Source organism: Chiloscyllium punctatum, chromosome 7 (assembly GCF_047496795.1).
Source record: "Chiloscyllium punctatum isolate Juve2018m chromosome 7, sChiPun1.3, whole genome shotgun sequence".
NCBI classification, from domain to species: Eukaryota; Metazoa; Chordata; class Chondrichthyes; order Orectolobiformes; family Hemiscylliidae; genus Chiloscyllium; species Chiloscyllium punctatum.
Window position 1 is genome coordinate 23,702,262 of NC_092745.1, and position 20,603 is coordinate 23,722,864.

A 20,603-nucleotide genomic window follows, 5' to 3' on the forward strand; every position below is an offset into this window, starting at 1 on the left:
CCGGTATAATTCTGCACAGGACTCCCGAAATCTGGCACCACTCTTCCTTAGTTCACAAGTAACATTGCCAGTTCTCTCCCTGATAAACACAATGGAACGTGGAGCACTTTCCTTCCTAGCCAGGTAAGCCAGGGATCTACCTGGCTTATCCCCATATTCAAACAGCCTTTGCTTTGCAAAGGAGACCCCTCTCTTTGCCACTTGTGTGAGCGCAGAGTCCAGAGCAGCCCAGAGAGCCGTGACCCGTTGGAATTTGACCGCGGATGGTCTGGGATAATGTGCCGATTTGGCTGCCTTCACCCGCGCCTCAAGTATCAGCGGCTGCTGTCCTCTACGCCTCTTTCTCATTGTCAAGTGTGAAATAATCAAACCCCTTAAGAATGCTTTGGTGGTCTCCCAGAGCACTGATGGGTTACTGGCCACACCCATATTAATGTCCCAAAAAACCCTGTACTCCCTTGTTATACGCTGTACAAAGTTGTCATCTTTCAATGGAAACGGTTTCATGCGACATTGCTGTGTGTCTACTCCACTACCTTTGGTCTCAACACCTAAATATACTGCCACATGGTCCGAAATAGTAATGCTCCCAAACCTGCGGTTAACACCAAGTCCAAACAAACCGATGGAACAAAGAACATTTCAATTCTTGTGTGGCACTTGTGCGGGTTGGAGGAAAAGGTAAAATCCCTCCCATTCGGGTGGAGACACCTCCACACATCCACTAGGCCTAACTCCTCACACACGTCCACCAACTGTCTAGTCTGCAGAGATGTACCCGACAGCCCCCTTGGCATCCCGTCCACCCCAGGGTGCATGAGACAAATAAAGTCTCCTCCTATAATCATATGGTGCATCCCAAGAGCCATTAACCTAGAGACTGCATCAGCTAAAAACTTGAGAGAATGCGCCGGGGGACAGTAAACGTTCAGGATGCCATACACTTCCCCCGTGTCCCAGAGCCTTGAGAATAATGAACCATCCATGCTCATCCGTAGTTTGATCTATCACCTGAAATGAGATGGCCACTCCTCTGCTTTTGGGGTTACAGAAGGAGAAGAATACCCTATCGTATCCCCCTGCTGTAACTTGAGATGTTCCCTGTCAGTCAAATGCGTCTGTAACAGTAGAGTGATGTCAACTCTTTCCCTTTTAAGATTTGAGAGCACCTTTTTCCTTTTAATGGGGGAATGGCCCCCCTTTATATTCCAGGTGCACCACCTGAACAGATCGCTAGCCATGACCGCACACTGTAGCCCGCAGTTCCCCCGAGAGGAAGAAGCCCATTCAATGTGTGACGAGTGGGGTAAAAAACACACAGACTTTATCAAATCTAAAGACTGTTTCTACAAATGCCACCAAAATTACTAAAACTAAAAAAAAACTAACCACTCCTCCTAATGTCAACAAATACAAACAAAAAAGACAAATTTCCAGAGATCCACCCCTTGGCCACAGGGGCCATTCACTCCCAACCTCACCACCATCCCAGCACCTTCCAGTTAAGGTCACGTCCCAAACCCAAGTAATCGGGAAAAAAACACATATTATTTCCACTCCGACAAGTTAACAATGGACACCCACCCCTTCCCTTTCTCATCTCAACCCCACACATCTTTCCGTCAAAGGAGAAACCACCCTCACCCAGCAAATCAGAACAATAGAAGAGCGAATAGCTACCAAACAGCTATAATATAAAACATACCAGATCTCTCACTAAAGCAATACGAAGCCTATAAAGCGCGAGACCCCAAAAGGGAAAAGAACAAAGAGAGATAAGATTTTAAAATATTACGGTACGCCATTGTCCACACACCTGTCTTTCTTCCTCCTTTGTCATAGTCTATCAATTCAGCGAATTCAAAAGTTCTTTTACTTCTTCCGCTGAGTCGAAGTTGCAGACAGCTGCCCCATAACTGAAACGTAGCACCGCCGGGTACCTCAGAGTATGCAATTTTTTTTTCTTGACTTCATCAAAGGTCTTTCTTTTCTTAATTATGGCCCCAGAAAATTCATGAAACAACATTATTTTCAAACCTTTATAAACCGAAGCATATGGATCCCTTCTCAGTCTTCTGGCTGTTTCTATTATTAAATGCTTTTCCTTGTGATGCTGGAGTCACGCTAGGACCGGGCAGGGGCACTGGGCCGGCCCAGACCTGTACATCACGATCCGGTCGGCCCACTCCACACTCACCCGGCCCGACTCGATCTCCAGGCCCAGCAACGCTGGAAGCCACCTCTTTTGAGGAAATCAGTGAGGTTTTCATCTTCTAAATGCTCAGGTCAGCCCAAGATCTGTAGATTTTTCTCCGACCTTGATTTTCGAGGTCATCTACTTGCTCCTTCAGGGCCTGAACCTGCCCTTCCAAGGTATGAACCCGCCCCTTGGACCTCTGCATCGTGGCCTTCAAGGCTTCGTTAGTAAATTCTGTTGCTCCACTGAACTTAAGGGCGCTGCCGCAGGGTTTGACATAACGGCTGTGGGTGTGCTCAACATGGTAGAGGAGTGCCCTGCCTGCTGCACTCCTCTAGCTCCCTTTCCTTTAGATGTCTTCATTTCAGCTTCAGATCTTCCCAATCCTTATTTAAAGGGGCTCAAGGTTCTCTACCGACTTTCTACAAAAAACTTTTGTCAGGGGTGACTAACAATGGGGGGAAGGGTAGGAGCCCACCTTTCCTGGGGTATGGCACAGGGCCCAACACACCAGACTGTTCAGACTGTCGCCATCTTGAATCTTCCACGCCCACTCTCTACTGATCACATCCTCAAAACCTTTCAGAAGATGTGTCAGGCCTGATTTTCCTTTAGTAAATCCATGCTGACTTGGACCGATCCTGTCACTGCTTTCCAAATGCTCGGTTATTGTATCTTTAATAATTGACTCCAGCATTTTCCTCATGTATAATTCCTCATTTTCACTCTCCCTCCTTTTATTAAAAAGTGGGGTTACATTGGATACTGTCAAGTCCATTAGAGTCTACAGAATGCTGATCATTTTCCAGCAATGCATCCACTATTTCTACGCCCACTTTCTTAAAAACTCTGGGATGGAGAGCATCAGGCCTTGGGGACTTACCAAGTTTTGATACCATTAGTCACCCCAAGACCATTCCTGACTAACAAGGATTACCTTCAGTTCCTCCTTCACACTTGACCCGCTATCCCCTTGCATTTCCTTTCAATAGGATGTGCATCCCTGGATATTTAGTTCCTAGACCTGATCCCCTTGCAGGCACGTCCCTGCGCTCCAGGCTCATTTACAATGCTTCATATACTCGATGCATCGAAGTACAACACCCTCAGTCATGCATTGACTGCCTCATTTTCATAGTTATCTCCGTCAGAAATAACAGAATTCCTCCCTTGTGGAAGCAGGCCATTCAGCCAAGACTGACCCTCCAAACAGCATCCCACCCACCCAACCTACAATTCCCATGGATAATCCTCCTAACCTACACATCTTTGTGACAATGGGAGGAAACCCAAGTAGACACGGGGAGAATGTGTAAACTCCACACAGACAGTCAGTTGGAATTGAGTCTTTGTCTCCGGAGCTGTGAGACAGCAGTGCTAACCACTGATCCACTATTCCACCCTGCTAGGCATCAAGTTCAATTCCTGATCCTTTCCATACTCTCGATCCCATTACTTGGTCTGGATGCTTTAATATCTTCTCATGAGCCCCTACCTTCTTTAATTAGTTTAAATTCCTCAAAGCTTGATATACCTTGGTTGTGTGGTACAGCTTTATCTGCATTATTCCGAATGGGCCATGTGTGAAGAGACAAAGACTTTAAGTTTAGCCTGTAATTGAGTTTCCCTGCACTTTTACGTTTCCTCAGTACAATATAACATTCACAATCTTTTGTCCCTTCCTTTTATTTCCTGGTAACAATCAATCCCATCACTCACCAGCAACCCTCCCTTCTCCTTTAACTTTCATTTTCTCATTTTTCATCCAACTGTTCCAGGTACTTTCTCTTTGAATCATATTCAGGCTGATATTTATCCTTGAACAAACATCACTCAAAATGTTCCTTGGTTCATTGTTGCTTGTGGGATCTTGCTGTGTACAATCTGGCTTCCACATTTCCTGCATTCCTTCAGTGCCCACATTCCAAACAAGTCCCACACTGTCTGCAAATATCTTGGGGACAGCATGAATCTTTCTTTTCTTTGGATGAACTGGGAATCTTTCAGATGTGAAAGATGCCGTTCCAATATTGCACAGTTCTCCTCCTCAACTACAGTTTCTGCTTTGTCCCTCTCTTTTGTGAAAACAGACCGAAAGATTTCATGAGGAACCATTGCTCCATCTTGCACCATCGCACACAAGTCCCCTTCCTGCTCTCGAATGGGCCTCATACATTCCTTCATTCTCCTCTTGTTCTTTCTGTGATTATAAAACATCACTGGTATTTCCTTCAATACATTTAGACACATCTCATCCTGTCAGCTCTTTGCTTTCCTCAGGTCCTGATTACTTTCACCCTTGCATTTTGTCTTTCAGCTCACTTTTACCAAATCATTGCCCAGTTCAGTAAAATGGGTTGTTCCCAAATGAAAACTTTTATACTTGCCCCATGGTTCTCCATTACCATCCCTCCTCTCAATCTCACTGAGTTCTGATCACGGTCACTGAAATGCTCCCCCATTGATAGCCCTTCCAGCTGCTCACATTCATTCCCTAAACAATGGTCCAATACTGTCCCTTCTCTTTCACCATCACCCTCTCAGGGGAAATTAGAGATGGGTAATCAATGCTGGCCCTGCCAGTGACACCCACATCCCAAGATGCACTTGAAACAATGTCTGTTCTTTTATGGGTTTTGTTCGGAGTTGGCGACAAATGTTCAAAATGGATTGTTTTGCCAGTTCATGTTCGGAGAGTTAAAATCCCTTCAAAAGGCAAGGATAAAAATTGCTTCTCTTGTCTTTCAGGCCGTGAGAACTCTCATGCCAAGCTGACCCTGCTGCCCCCCTCCCTGGAGCAGATCAGTGCCAAGGGCACTGCCACCCTGGTGTGCCTTGCCAATCACTTCTATCCCGATGAGCTGGAGGTGCAGTGGAAGAAGGATGGTGCAGTCATTTCGGACGGAGTTCAGACCAGCAACTACCTGCGAGCTTCGGACAGCACCTGCAGTGTCAGCAGCCTGCTGACCCTCTCTGGGTCTGACTGGGAGTCCAACGCTCACTTCTCCTGTGCCCTCACCCACGTGACCCTCCCCTCTCCCCTCAGCAAGAGCATCAGGAAATCAGAATGTATGTAGAGTGTTTGAGACAGTCCACAGAAGAGACACAACTTTAAATAGAACAGGGCTGAGCTGGTAGGACAAAGGTCATTGTCAACACTGAATTTCAACTCTCTTCCTTCTTGGGATTGGCTTGGTGACTCTCCTGAGGTTCAAGGATTAAGGCAGGTCTTTGCGATCATCAAAAAGAAGCTTTACTCTGTATCAAACTCTATGCTGACCCTGTTCTGGGAGTGTTTGATTGGGGCTGTGATGACCTGTGATGCCAAGTCAAACCTATTGAAAATACTGAAGACTGTCAGCTGTACAAAAACAATGTGAACCTCAGAAGTCTGTGCTTCAGTAATACAGACCTACTTCCTGCTCAGCCATCAGTTCCAATTTTAGGTTTTGTCACTGTTTAAAGGGACGGGATTCTTCGGTTATTAAGAAAATCTCTACAAGTGTTTTCCTCAAGCTCAATTGTGGCTGTGAATTTGTGTAGCTTCCTCTGTCTGGGCTGTTAATTGCAGTTTGTTATCCGTCAATGTCAGTCTGGAAAAGGGAATAAAGATGAAGAAGATTCACTCTCTGACTCGTGTGTGCTTTGGAAATGGCCAGAGCTGCAGGGAAGCTGTATGAAGTGTTAACCTCCATGCTCAAGGCCTGGAGAATGAGGGGGTGAAGAGAGGGGGAAATGGGGTCCCTGGAGCAGGAGGGCAATGCTACCATTGTGTCCAGAAGGGGCACTTTCAGCAGGAATGCACAACTCCAAAGAAATCTTTCCCAATAAATGGGGGAAAGAAGGACGGCAGGAGATGACAATGGGGAACACAATAATCAGATGGAAATTCGCCATCAACGCTCACCCATCGCTTAGGCACAACAGGATCACAAGCCAAGAAATTCAAATCAACTGTTTGAGAGCCAGAGCCACTATATTGATGAATATGACCAGCAACTCAGAATAACAATTGCACAATAACAATTTGGGAAATAAATATTCCATAAATTAGGCCTGGGTTTTCTTTACTCTTCAAATGAGATGGAATTGTCCCTGGGGTCAGATTGAGAATGTTCAGTCCAGGGGAGTCTGGGAGTCACGGCTGGGGAGAGCAGTCAATGATAAACTGGTTCCACTTTCTGCTGTCATGTTCTGTAGCCCCTGGACCATCTCAGTGACAACCATCCAGGGCTCAGGGTGGGTTCCAGAGCAGCTCATTGTCCTGAATGTTGTGTTCCTCAGTCCACGTGTGGCTCCAGCAATCTCACTCCATGGCTGTAGTATCGGTGGGAACCCATGGGGCTGAAATCTTATCCAAACAGACCCTCACACAGCAGGGAGGCAGCTGGTGGCTCAGAAAGCCCTTGGATTCAGTCCCAGATTCCACCGTGGTTCTTTCATTCAAACACAGCATTAGCACACTGACACCACATTCAGAGTGCAATCCTGAGATGGGGCAAGTTTGGTTCTTGATTTCAATGTGAGGAAATGGAGGCTTGGTGTGAAATGTCTAGTCTGAAAGTGGTGGGGATACTTTATAGTGAAGAATAGAAACTGATGTCAGAATAAAGTCAGGTGTTGATGGGAATGAGGAATATTTCCGTGATCTTTCTCCAGAATCCACAGGCTATACACATCCTTCTGTCAGACCCTGAAGGCTGAGAAACAGCTCACTGACATCTAACATTTCTCCAAATTTCCCAGAAAAGGTGAAATATTTTCTGTCAGTGATTCCCTGGAACAGGACATTTTAAAAAGGACTGTGGGAAGGGAACTGTTGCCTCTCAATGACAAAGCCAATGGATGGATGTGGAGCTGGCACTGTGAAATGTTAGGGCACAGAGGATGACACCAGAAGCAATTCAATGTTGTCACTCTCTGCTTTGTAATTGCTAAACTGATAATAATTGGTTTTCCCTCACAATTTGCTCTCTTGTGTTCAATCCACGTGCCTTTCTTGCTTTGCTTCTTTTGACTTGAGTCTGTGGGTTATTCCATCAAAACCCAATCTCCTCACTCTCATCCAGGCCCTTGAAGAGATTAGAGACAAAACAAACTGCAAATGCTGGAATCCAAGGTTGACAAACAGGAGGCTGGGAGAACACAGCAAGGCCAGGCAGCATCAGGAGGTGGAGAAGTCAATGTTTTGGCTGTAAACCTTCTTCAGGAATGGGGGTGGGTTGGGGGTTGGGCGAATGATGGGGGAGCTGCAAATAAAGGGAATGGTGGGGGCAGGGTGGTGAGATGGGGATAGGTGAAGATAGGTAGAGGATACTACCTGATTGGTTGATGGGAGGAACGAATCCAAATTAATCTCTTCCATCGACAAATCAGGTCATAATCTCTTCCATTCTCAACCTATCCTTAGCTCAACACCCTGCTCCGCCCCATTCCCTTCATCCCCTTTTCCAATCCTTCCTCATCACACAGCCCACTCATTCCAGGGATCAATCGTGTAAAATTCCTGTGAACCACCTCCAATGCATTTATATTCTTCCTTCAATAGGGAGACCAAAACTACCCTCAGTATTTGTATTGTGGTCACACCAATGTCCAGGAATAACTGAAACATCACAGTCTCACTTCCTGGTCCTTAAGCACGCCTACTCTTACTTGTACCAGGGTTTTTACTGTCCATGCCTAATAGTCCTGTACCTGGTGGTGATTAACTGCCTTCTTGAACCCCTGCAATCTGTGTGCTGTTGGTAGACCCACAATGTCCTTTGGAAGGGAATTCCAGGATTCTGACCCAGTGATGATGTAGGAACAGCTTCATATTTCCAAGTCAAACTGGTGATTGACTTGGAGAGGAACTTGCTGTGGTGATGGCCCCGTGTACATGCTGCCCTTGTCCAAATCTAAGTAGTCATGGGTTTGGAAGCTGTTGTCTCGGGATCTTTGGTGAATTTCTGCAGTGCATCTTATAAATAGTACACACAGCTGTTACTGAGCGTCGGTGTGGGGGGAAATGCATGCGTTTGAATGCGGTTCCAATAAACAGGCTAAACATGTTTTCAACATTATTTAAATAAAAGAATATAAAACAACATAAAATTAAATATAAATAAAATTTTGCTGCCTTTTAGATAAAACATCACTGAATCCAAAAAGTTAATCCTCCTCTTCCCACAGAAGCTGCACCTGTTCCCTTTCTCCAGCATCGCGCTTCTATTTGAGATTTGCAGTATTTTGTTTTTGTATCTGTTTTAATGCCATTGGTTAGAAGAGAAGTATTGGTCAGCACACTGGGGAGATTTTCCCTGAGATGATCACAAAGCCCTTACATTCAAATCGACCTGAGAGGGCAGTGGTTTAACCAATCATCCAGCAGATGGCGTCTTTGCCTTTGCCAGCCTCGGGATAGTGCTCCAGTGTCTGGAGTGGGGCTTGAAACCTGCAGGTTCAGGTGACGGTGTTAACACTGAGGCTGTCTATTCTTTGCTGGGATGTGGGTGTCACTGGCAAGACCAGCATTTGTTCCCCATCCCTACCTGCCCTGAAACTGAGTGGCTTGCTCGGCCTTTCAAATGGCAGGTACCTGGAACACACCACCAGAGGAGGGGGTGGAAGCAGACACAACAGAAGTATTCAAGAAATACCTGCACTAATGCATGATTAGGAAGGGAATAGAGGGATATGAATCCTGTAGGTGAAGATAGTTTCAGTGAGGAAGGGCAAAATATGTCAGCACATAATTGTAGGACCGAAGGGCCTGTTCCTGTACTGTATTGTTCCTTGTTCTTTAATCCCTGCTGTTGAATTGGATTCTTGGGAGCCAGCTGCGTATGAAGAGCCTGTTCTCATACTTTTGTTGGAGTTCATGGGGCAGCTGCTGCTTCCTTGCTACCTCACTGATCAAACCAACAATGCGGAAAGCCTCTTGATATTTTAAATACACATCTGCAGGAAAATGCGTTGCCGAGGTTTTAATTTTGTTTAAGAAGATAATGACATCAATATACCAGTGTTGATTACGGCTGGGAACATTTACCATCATGGTCCGAGATTTAAACGGACCCTGCCTCATTCGTGATAATGCAGTTTTTAAATGTTTCTTTCTCCTTACGTGTTATGAAGTGGTTTGCAAGTTTTGGTGAGGACAGTACATCTTCAACACTGATTGATGGAGTGGGTGGCTATTTGAGTTCTCACTTGTAATAATAAAGTTCTAAATGTGTCATTGTTACTTTCCCCACTCACTGGGGGTTGTCGCTGTCACTATCCCTACACCACCCTTCACTCTTGGGGTGATATCATTTTTAGCATCCTTTCTGTCTGAGAATGTCCCTGTTCTTGTCCCCCTCTCTCAGGGATTGGGTGAGTGTTTCACATGCACCTGGTTTGTTAGATCCATTTACTCTCTTGTGAAATGGATCATCCCTGTTTTACTCTGGTAACAGTGAGTTAAAGCCCGGCACGTTCACCCTTCATCTCCATCATATCTCAGGGCCTAAGGTTGGTCAGTACTGTCTGGGCCCAGAACAATCCCACCACTTCTCGCAGTTTTCCCTCTTTCCTATCTTTACTGAACACCTTGTATGTGGGAATCCCCAGTCCCACCCGGTCCCTGTGAGAGCCAAAACATCAGATTTCCATTTAGCAATCTGTGTCTGTAACCCCCCAATCTTATTGACCCGTTTAAGTCTGTTTCCCATCAGTCTGGGTCCCTAACTGACAAATAAATAATCTCAGTGACTGTGGAGACCTGGTGAGGTTGAGAAAAATCAGAAGGATCAGCCGCACCATGTGTAATTTGTACAGGGCACGAGACACAACAACCGGTACCTGGGACCCCAGAGGGACCGTTGTGCTCGGGTCTGGGACTGAGGAGCAAGAGAGGGGCCTGTACTCTCTGGTCTCTGTCCCTGATTTGTGGGTCCTCTCTGATGGAGACCATTGTGAAATCCATTGTCAAGATCGCCACCTCGTGGCCTGGAGAAGCAAGAACATGCAGTGCCCGGAGGAACAACCTGAATGTGATCACAGGACAAGGTCAAAAATCATACGATGCCACGTTATCGTCCAACAGGTTTATTAGAAACAACAAGCTTTCGGAGCCTCGCCCCTTGTTGAATTTAACCAACAGTGAAAACAAACTTTGCTGTTCATTTCCTTCTTGGTTGACTCTGTTCTCCTAAATGACATGAACAATAGACAAGGCAAGAATAAAGAATATAAGGACACCACCAGTAACCTCCGAGTATGTGGACAATAGTTGGTGACAATATTTTCCTGCTTTTTCAATTTTTAGCATCAATTCAAAGCAGAAAGAGTCTTTCTTTCTCCTTCCCTTCTTGAAACTCTTACTGAGATGATCAAATCCAGCAACAGTTCATGTGACGGGTTGAAGGGATTATCTAATGATCGATAGAGGGGAGTGGGTCAGGATTCCCTGGAATTTAGAAGGTTGGGAGGAGATTTCATTGAAACATTTTAAATTCTCCAGGGCCCTGTCAGGGTAGATTTTGGCAGGATGCGCCCCTACCTGGGTTTGGAGATGCCGGTATTGGACTGGGGTGTACAAAGTTACAAATCACACAACACCAGGTTACAGTCCAATGGGTTTAATTGGAATCACTAGATTTCAGAGCGTCGCTCCTTCATCAGGTGGTTGATGAAGGAGCGGAGCTGTGAAAGCTAGTGTGCTTCCTATTAAACCTCTTGGACTATAACCTGGTGTTGTGTGATTTGTATCTTTGTACCCCCTACTTGGGAATTCTAAAGCAGAGTCAAAGTCTGGGAATAAGGGGTTAGACATTTAGATCAGAAATGAGGAATGGGTGGTACAGTGACTAGCGCCACTGTCTTACAGCACCAGGTATCTGCGTTCGATTCCACCCTCAGGCGACTGTCTTTCTGGAGTTTGCATGTTCTCCCCATATCTGTGTGGAATTCTATGATTCTACATTGCTGTGGGTCTGAAGTCATGTGTCAGTCGGTATGGGAAAGGACAACAATCTAAAGGACATTGGTGGGACCAATGAAGTTTGCCCCCATAAATGGTCATTATTAGACTCAGAATTTCAGAGGTTTTTTTTTAATTTAGGTGCCTTGGCAGAATTTGAACCCAAGTTCCCCATAACATTACTTGGCTCTCTCGGTTCAGAAACCCATGGTGATGCCACTAGGTCATTGCCTCCCGACATGTGGGGGATCTCTATCTTGAATTTATTCAACTGACTAAGTATCGACGACTCACTGGGAAAGATTCCAAACCCGCTGTGTGGAGAAATTCATAGAATCCCTGCAATGTGGAAACAGGACATTCAGCCTACCCAGACCCACTCCCCTATAACCTTACATTTCCCATACATATTTGGACTGTGGGAGGAATCGAGATCACCTGTGGGGAGCCCAGGCAGAACATGCAAACTTCACACAGTCAGTTGCCCAAGGGTGGAATCGAACCTGGGTCTCTGCTCTGTGAGGCAGCAGTGCTAGCCACTGTGCCATCCCACTTGATTATTGGCAAGAAATGCTGGCATTTATCCTGTAAATGAATGAAGAAAAGATCAGTCAAGTTTTGGATAGGAGTGTGATGGGTTACTCCCCACAAGCCTGGAGGGTGCAGCTCCAAAATGAGTCAAGAAGCTTGATATCATCCAGTATAAAACAGCCTGCTTGCTTGGCACCACATCTACAAACATTCCCTCCCTCCTCCACTGATGCTCAGTACCAGCCGTGTGCACCATCTACAAGGTGCGCTGCAGAACCTCACCAAGTCTCCTGAGACAGCACCTTCCAAACCCACGACCATATCCGTCGAGAAGGATAAGGGCAGCAGGTACACAGAACACCACCACCTACAAGTTCCCCTCCAATCCACATGGCATCCTGATTTGAAAATATATAACTGTTGCTTCAGTGTCACTGGATTAAAATCCTGGAATTCCCTCCCTAAGAGCATTGTGGGTTTATCTACAGCACATGGACTGCAGTGGTTCAAGAAGGCAGCTCACCACCACCTTGCAAAAGGCAGAATTGTGGCTCAGTGGTTAGTGCTGCTACGTCACGGCGTCAGGGACCTGGGTTCAATTCCACCCTGGGATGACTGTCTGTGTGGTGTTTGCACATTTTCCCCATGTCTGAGTGGGTTTCCTCAACACAGTCCATAGATATGTAGGTTAGGTGGATTAGCCATGCTAAATTGCACATAGTGTTGAGGGATGTGCAAGCCGGGTGGGTTAGCCATTGGAAATGCAGCATTACAGGGAGGGGTCATCCAGATGGGATACTGTTCATTGGGTTGGTGTGAACTTGATGGGCTGAATGGCCTGCTTCCACAGCAAAAAATGATTCTATAATTCTCAAGGGCAACTACAAATGTGTAAAAAATGTTGGCGCAGACAGCAACACTCATGTCCTTGGGGTGAGTTTTAAACAAAAACACCATCATCACCGCTTACTATTCCATCAGTCTTCGTGTCAATGTGGAAGTATGATTCTCATTAATATATACAGTAAGTAGATAGGCCTCACCACAGAATCCTTGTGGAACACACCTCGTCACTTTCTTTCTCTGTCGTCTGTCACTAAACCAGCCTCCGAACAAAGTCAAACATTCATCTTCATTCCTATGGGTTTTAACTTTGATCAGCAGACTCTTTTGTGAAAATTAATGATAATTCTGAAATTTGAAAAGTCTTTATGCATAAATTATTTTAGTTCATACATTTGGTTTGTTCGTTAGAATTTCCCCATCACAAATCTATGTGGGCTATTTCCAATTCTCGTCATGTTCATTCTCTCGGCTGTTAATTATTGATTCCAATGAAACCTCTAAAAGAGACGTTAGATTGACCAGGATATAATTTCCTTTCTCCCTCTCTTTCTTGAACCCGTGGGGTTACAGCAAGACATTTTCCAAACTAAAGGAATGGTTGCTGCTTTAGAACCTGATGGGAAAAGCTTCTGAAACTTCTTCCCCACCCCCCAACCCCCACCCCCCTCCTTTAAACCCCTGAGGTCCTGGAGATCTGTCAGCCTTCAGAGCTGCTCATTCTCCAATGCTTTTTTCTGGCATGTATCAAGTTTTGTGAATTCCAACCTTCCATTCATTCCTAACCTCCCTGGAATGGAAGCTGCATTATCCCGTTCCTTGACTGTGAAGATTGACACAACTAATTATTGTACATATCGGCCATTCCCTTAGTCTCATTCATGGAATTCCCAGTTTGTTTTTAAAGGGCTCACATTGCGCTGGAGCCCCCTTGATTTTCTAATTTTCGTGTAAAACATTTGTGTTATTCTTGTGACCCCTTATAGGTCTCGTTCTCCATCACTTTTTTGTGACTCTTGCTTCCTTTTTGTCTTCCTCTGCAGTTCTTCATATCTTCCTTCAGTTGTCTGAATTTTCACTGATATTACCACATTCAAGTATTCTCATCTTTAGTTTTCTGTTTTCTCTCACTTATTTTATCAGTGATGATATGTAAACAAGTGGGGACCTGTTCCATTCTGAGCTGAAGTCATTTTTAACCATCTCCCCATCTCATTGAGAGTCTGATCTGACAATTTTGGCTGACACCAATCTCTGTTACATTCTGTTTTCTGGGAGATGGGTGTCACTGGCATCGATCAGTATTTGTTACCCAAGACTAATTGCCCTTGAACTGCTGGCCTTGCTGTGACCTCTCAGAAAGCACCCAAGGGTTAACCAGATTGCTGTGGGGCTGGAGTCACATGAAGTCCAGACTGGGTAAGGCTGAGGCTGGACAGCAATCAGGGATCATTATCGTGGTCACCATTAATTAGGCTTGTTTTGTGATTTGAATTTAAATTCCAGCACTTGTCACTGGGGGAGATAGTACAGTTCGATATATTGTGGCAGGACCCTTGTTTTGTATCTCAGTGAAAGACAACAGCTCCCTCAGTTTTGCAGTGTCAGCCTTGACTGTGTGCTCAACACAGGAATTAGGAGTGGGAGGAGGCAATTCAGCCCTTCGACCCCGGTCCGCCATTTAACACGACCACGGCTGATCTTATCCTGGTCTCAACTCCACTCTCCTGCCTGCACCCCATTGCTCTTTATATCACTTTTAATCAGAAACACATCTTTCTTGCACCTGTGGATTGATTCTGCCTCCACTGCACTCTGGGGCATTGACTTTCACAGATTCACAACCCTCTGGGAGATGTAGTTTCTACTCAGCTCAGTTTTGAACCGACCTCCTCTCACTCGATATCGATGACCTCTTGTTCCAGACTGTCCTACAAGGGGGAGCATCTATTCAACATCCACCTTCTCAATCCCCTTTCACATTTTCTATCCCTCAATCAGATCCCTCCTCATTCTTTTAAACTGCAGTGAGGATAAGCCCAAGCTCTTTAACTGCTCCTCATGGGACAGCACTTTCATTCCTGGGATCAGTCTGGGGAACATCCGCTGAACAGCCTCCAGTGCTGAAGGACTCTATGATCAAAATAAACTCCCCAAAACTTCTGAGAAAGAGGTGACAGTGCTCCCACTGACCAGGTTCCAGTTTGTACAGGGCTCCGCTCTCAGCTGGATGATTGGGAGTTGGAGCTGATTAAAAGCTGTATATTGGAGAGGGGTAAGCAACCTTTTTGATCAAAACCTCCAGAAATGTGAAGGTGACATTAATGAGCAATTCTGAGCAATGATCTACTCAGTTATTTTGACTCCTGGGGCCTGCTGAGTACTAAAACTCAGCATTTAGTGATTGCTGAGAAATATCTTGATTGACTTGTACATTAATTGTATTTTTCAGGTTCCACATTTTAATGAAGAGTCCAGAAGATTATAGCTTTGGGTTATTTCCCAATCTCATTGTTGCTGTCTACAAGGCTATGAAGGACACAGAGTGGAAGAAGTACTTTCCTAAAGAATAGAGACTGCTCCTGTCTTCAAAGGGTTGCCATCTCTTGAGTGGATATGAGACAGAACCACATGCTTCAGGGCAAGAGTGGAAAGAAGGAACTTGCATTGTAACACAGAATCCCTATAGTGTGGAGGTGGGCCATTCAGCCCATTGACTCCATACCGCCCCTCCGAAGGTCATTCTATCTCGACCCCTATCCTATCTCTGTATGTTCCAATGACTACTCCACCGAGCCTGCACATCCCTGTACACTCTGGGCAATTTAGCATGGCCAATCTATCGAGCCTGCTGATCTTTAGCCTGTGGGAATAAGCCAGGGGACCCTGGGAAAGCCCACGCAGACACAGGGAGAATGTGCATACTCCACACAGACCCACCTGAGGCTGTTCCCTGACACGGTGATGCAGCAGTGCTAACCACTGAGCCATCGTGCTGCCTATTATTGCTTACTGTAATGTCTGTTTCATGACTTGTAATTTATTTTATTGCTTTAAATAAACCAACTCATAGAGTTAATGGATTTATTATGGGACCATTATCTTTAACCTCACAGTCAAAGGCTGGAGAAAGCACTGTGCAGATGAGGCCTATTGCAGAAGCAGCTTAATCTGCAGGTAGAAAATACGAGTGGCAGTCTTTGTTTGTGCGAAGGTGTGTGAAGCAACATATGGGCAAGGAACAAAAGTAGGCCACTCGGCCGTTTGAACCTGCTCCCCCATTCAATAAGATTATGGTTGATCTGAATTTAACCTCAACTCTACATTCTCTGATAATGTTCCATCCCTTCAGTCATCAAGAATCTATCTACCTCTTCCTAGGGTAAATATAGGGTTGGGAAATGGGTCTGGATTAGTTACTCTTCGGAGGGTTTGTGTGGCCTTGTTGGGCTGAAGGGCCTGTTTTCACACTGGATGGATTCTAAATTCTGCATCCACTGCCTTTTAAGGAGGGGAATTCCAAAGACTGACAATCTCTGAGAGAAAAACATGTTTCTGAATCTCTGTTTTGAATGGATTCTCCCTTAATTTTAAACAGTGATCCCTGGTTCTGGATTCTCCCACAAGAGGAAACATCCTTTCCACATCCACCTGGTCAAGGACCCTAAGGATCATGCTTGTTTCAATGAAGTCTTGCATTCAGTTTCCCCTCACACTACACCATAATGTTCTATGAGCTTTCCTGATGACTTGCTGTACCTACATACTAACCTTCTGAGGTTAATGCACAGAGAGCCAGATATGGTTCTGGGGACACAGGCTCAAATCCCACCGCGGCAGATGGGGGAATTTAAATTCAATTAAAAAGTCTGCAATTAAGAGACTAACAATGACCATTAATACATGTGGACTGTCAGGAAAACCCATCTGGTTTATAAACGTCCTTTAGGGAAGGGAACTGCTATCCTTACCTGGTCTGGCCTACATGGAAATCCAATCCCACAGCAATGTGGAAAACTGTTAACTGCCGTCTGGGGCAATTAGGGGTGGGTAAGAAATGCTGTCCTAGGCAGTGACACCCTCATCCTGTCATGAATGAAAAAGAAAAATTTGACTATAAATAATCAACAAGGATAAAAGGCATTTGTAATGAATGAGCAGCCTTTGTTAGAAGCCCTCATTATCTCCTGATTTATTCTCTTTCCCACCATAAAGCTACTGTTAGGAAGCATGGAGACTATTCCTACCAGCTCTTGGATCTCTTCCCTATTTGTGCTGCTTTCCAGAACACAAGTGTCTTCCTGCTCCAGCCTCCACTCCTCACCCTCACACTGTTCTCCCTCTCTCCACTCCTGACCTCTCACACTGTTCTGCAGCCTCCGCTCCTCACCCAGACCTATTTAAGACCAGAGGTTATAAGATTAAGGTGGAAGTATTTTTTGACCCTGTGTGTGGTAGATATATGGAATATGCTGCCTGAGAGGGTGGTGCAGGCAGAAAATTACACAACCTTTAAAAACATTTGGATGAGCACTTATAATACCTGGGCATGGTCGGCTCCAGATGACTGCAGGTAAATGGGATTAGTGTCGTTGAGTGTTTGTTGGTCAGCATTGACATGGTGGGCTGAAGGGCCTATCTCTATGCTGTGTGACTCTCGAACCTGGGTCCCTGGCTCTGTGAGGCAGCAGTGCTGTGTCACCCATATTGAGGGAGGCACACAAAAAAATCAGCACAAAACCTGATAAGAATTCAGCACTCCCTGTTTTTGAAAACCCCATTCACATCACCCAGTCAGCAAATTAAAACAAACGATAGGTTATTAGCACAGCTCCCTGCAGGGGTGGTGAATGGCAGGTGTGGTCACTGGTCAGATAACAAAGACATAGGAAGAGAGGGAGTGGACCCAACTAAAATGGAAGGGGACAGGTGTGGGGGGGATCTGTGAATGGATACTTACCCATCTGACAGAGTGCCATCCACCTGGCAATCTATTTTACATGATGTGGAAATATAGAGGATAGGAGCAGGAGTAGGCCATTTGGCCCCTCCAGCCTGCTCTGCCATTCGATATGATCGAAGCTGTTCATGGAGCACATTACTATAATCCATCCATACCCCATCTCCCTTGATTCTTTAGCCACAAGAGCTTTGTTGATAACATCATGTTTTGGCCTCAACCACTTTCTGTGACAGAGAATTCCACAGGCTCACCACTCTCTGGGTGAAAACATTTTTCCTCATTTCTGTCCTATAGAGTTTTCCCCTTAACCTTAAACCATGTGCCCTGGTTCTGGACTTCCCCACCATTGGGAACAGCCTTCTTCCATCTAACGTGTCTCGTCCTGTTCCAATTTTATAACTTTCTCCAAGATCCCCTTCCTTCATTCTTCTAAACTCCAGTGAACACAATCCTCACCATCTCAACCTCTCCTTATACGTCAGTCCTGCCATCACCGAAATCAAATGGTATTCAGTAATTAATATTAATCAGCCCAATATGGAACACAAACTTTGTAGGTCAGGGTTAGAAGACAATCATTGCCTGTTCTAAAATTCAGTCTTTGGGTGCAGTAATCTCAATGGAATCATTGGATACAATCTTACAACAGCAGAAAGATGGGAGGTGTAGATAGAGGGTGCAGACAGCGGTGTAGACAGTGGGTGTAGATGGTGGTTGCAAACAGAGGGACTAGACAGTGGCTATGGATGCTGGGTTCAGATAGTGGGTACAGACGGTGGTGCAGACGGTGGTGTAAATGGTAGTGTAGACACAAGCAAGACCTTGCGTGGTGACCACATGGGTGGCTGTGTGGAATCACACAGAGAGCAGCTCGTGAGCATGACACAGTCAGGGACACTATCTGGTGCTGAAGGTCATGCTGCTGCTGACAAAGGTTACATTTTAACTGAAACTGCACTCCCTCTCTACACGATCCCCTCTTGTCCCCATTTACCTCACTACAACACAATGAGATGCCAGTCAGCACCCTGTGCTCTCGCTCAGTCTCCATTGACCTTGTCTCCATTAGCCTTGACCCTCCTCCCAAGCACTTACTTGGGCCTTCACTGAAGCTTGAGCCATTTCCTCTGACCCTTGATCATGTGTTTGCCATCTTAGAACTGCCTCACCTAGTCACCATTAACCTGCACTGCCCTCTCAACATGGAGCACAGATTGATACAGAGCAGAAAAGGTCCTTTGTCCCATTGAGTCTGTACAAACATAATTACCACTAAAGGCACTATCATCCCAATTTCCTGCACTTATCCCAGATCCTTCAATGTTATGATATTTAAAGGTTGTAAGTTTTCCACACTGCACTACCTTCCCTGACAGAGGGTTGCATGTTTATAGTTTATATCACGTCAGGCTCACGGAGCTTAACAAAAGCTCAACTCTTTGGGCATTTTTTAAATTTGTGGCATGGTGGCTCAGTTGTTAGCATGGCTAACTCACAGCACCAGGGACCCAGGTTCGATGCCAGCCCCAGGTCTTTGTGGAGTTAGCACGCTCCCCCTGTGTCTGTGTGGATTTCCTCCATGTGCTCCAGTTTCCTCCCACAATCCAAATATGTGCAGGTTAGGTGAATTGGGCATGTTACAATTGTCATAGTGTTCAGGAATGTATCGGTCAGGGGAAATGTCGAGTGATAGGGCAGGTGAATGGGTCTTAGGGAGTTTCTCTTCAGTGGTCGGTGTGGACTTGTTGGGCCAAATTGGTGATGTCTGTAATGAAATCTTTCAAACCACTCATTTTGTCTAGTGTCGTTCAGTCCTTGCACTCCTTGTTTGATAAATGTTTCATTTTTTCTGATAATATGAGTTCCCAGATGAGCTGTTAACCGTGTCCAATCAGGGAGTCCTGGCTGACAGATAAAAAGGGGAGTGTCAGAAGGACTGATACTCTGGTACCTGACTCTGAATAACAACCTGCCAACCAACCTCCTCCTTTTGTCACCCTCAATCTCCCCAAGCTTACTCTTGTGGCCCCGTCGATCCAGTCTGTGCTGCCTTTGGGAGAGGATGACCTTCCCTCCATTCCTGATGAAGAGCTTATGCCTAAAATATTGCTTATTCTGCTCCTCGATGCTACCTGACCTGCTGTGGTTTCCCAGCAACACACTCTCAACTCTGATCTCCAGCATCATCAGTCCTCACTTTCCCCTTCCCCCCACTCGCTCATTACAAACAGAAATGACTGGTGGTGAGTTTAACCCTGAGGGTCATCACAGCTGAGGCAGAGGGAGAGAAGTTCACACCTTCATGATGGTAGCACCCTTAATTAATCCACTGCAATCACTCTCAGGGCTGCAAGAATTCAACCTCCCTCACTCAGACAGCTCCCTCCCTGGAAGGTAATATTGCTTCACCTGGTTTAGGGTTAATTGAGCTTGAAATACGACGATGGCGAGCCAGCACTGGCTGAGCAGACAACCACAACTGCAATGACCCCGGCTCCTTGTAATTGGGGAGCACATTAGGGAGCACAGTGTGCACTGCCTCTGAAATCCCTCCCTTACTGAGAACACACTCTCAGTATTCACCTTTCTCAGCTGCCATTTCAATTTCATGACAAATTCTGTGTTCTATGATCCTGCCCCACTCGCCACCTGATGACGGAGCAGCACTCCGAAAGCTTGTACTTCCAAAGAAACCTGTTGGACTCTAATCTGGTATTGTGTGATTTTTAACTTTGGCCACCTCAATGAGCTGCCATCTCAGGCTCAATTGTTTTTCATCTGAGATTTGAGAAGATTAAGGCCTAATCTTCAATCCCCATCACAAAGCCTATTCTCTATCCATCACTCAGAGACACCTGCAGGCAACACAGAGGAACACACTGACACTTAGTGAGACACCTACAAGCAGTGCAGAATAACACACACACACTCAGAGACACACCTACATGCAACCCTGGGTTAACACACAAGCGCGCACACACACACACACACACACACACACACACACACACACACACACACACACACACACACACACAGAGTCAGGCAGCACGGAGTAACATGCGCACAACCCACCTGCCTGTAGGTGTCTCTTTGAATAACACACCCACACTCAGACTGAC